Source organism: Octopus bimaculoides, chromosome 19, assembly GCF_001194135.2.
Source record: "Octopus bimaculoides isolate UCB-OBI-ISO-001 chromosome 19, ASM119413v2, whole genome shotgun sequence".
Classification (NCBI taxonomy): domain Eukaryota; kingdom Metazoa; phylum Mollusca; class Cephalopoda; order Octopoda; family Octopodidae; genus Octopus; species Octopus bimaculoides.
In genome coordinates, this window is record NC_068999.1 from 47951836 (window position 1) to 47952918 (window position 1083).

A 1083-nucleotide genomic window follows, 5' to 3' on the forward strand; every position below is an offset into this window, starting at 1 on the left:
TAGATGAAACTAGTTCAATCGATACTCTTTGAACTGAACGGGTCGGCCGGAACGTGGTGAGTTTGTGAGATTGATTTTATCCTCCCTGAAGCGTGCAGTTCCTCCAGTCTTAGCGCTTTCCCTTTGCACAGCACAAATATCTCAAGCGGCTCAGGTAGATTTGGAAACTTTATTGAAAGCGTAGAGAAGCAGATATTGGAAATGTTTTTTTTCCCGCCCTACTTAGCACTCCGTCTGAAAAGAGACAAAGTTTATACAAATTTCAAAAACTATACACAAAAGTTGTAGGCGAAGAATAGAGCTACAAAAAACAACAATATACATATATATACATACATACATACATACATACACACACACACACACACACACACACACACACATATATATATATATATATAAAGGCCACGATAGAAAAAATATTTTGTGTTTATTCAAATAACATGGGAAAGGTACGGACGGATTTATCTCAACATTATACAAAGCTTTTCGAAGCTTTGAATTTTTTCGTCATTGTTCTCCTGTATTATTATATGTCCACATCCGCTTTTGTATCTAACTTTAACCCTTTAGCATTTAAACTAGTCATATCCAGCCCAAATACTCAACCTGCTTTATTTTCAAATCAGCGAGATTCAACCTCTCACACTTACCCAACACTATCATTCTAAAAATAACAATCACATCATTAAATACTCGAAGCCTTGAGATAATGCATGATGAATTCAAAAAAATATGAACAAGCATTGCATTTGACAGTGTATTATGAATGCTAAACGGTTAAAGAAATCACCAGTGGAGGCTTATAGAACAACCGGGGACCTACATAAATAGGAGTGGACGATGCAAGCTTTGCATAGCAGAACGGGCAAGGACCCTTAAAGACTCGCTTGAACTAGGAACCCTTTTAAACTCAAGAAATGTGTGTGTGTGTGTGTGTGTTATTTCTTTACTACCCACAAGGGGCTACACACAGAGGGGACAAACAAGGACAGACAAACGGATTAAGTCGATTATACCGACCCCAGTGCGTAACTGGTACTTATTTAATCGACCCCGAAAGGATGAAAGGCAGAGTCGACC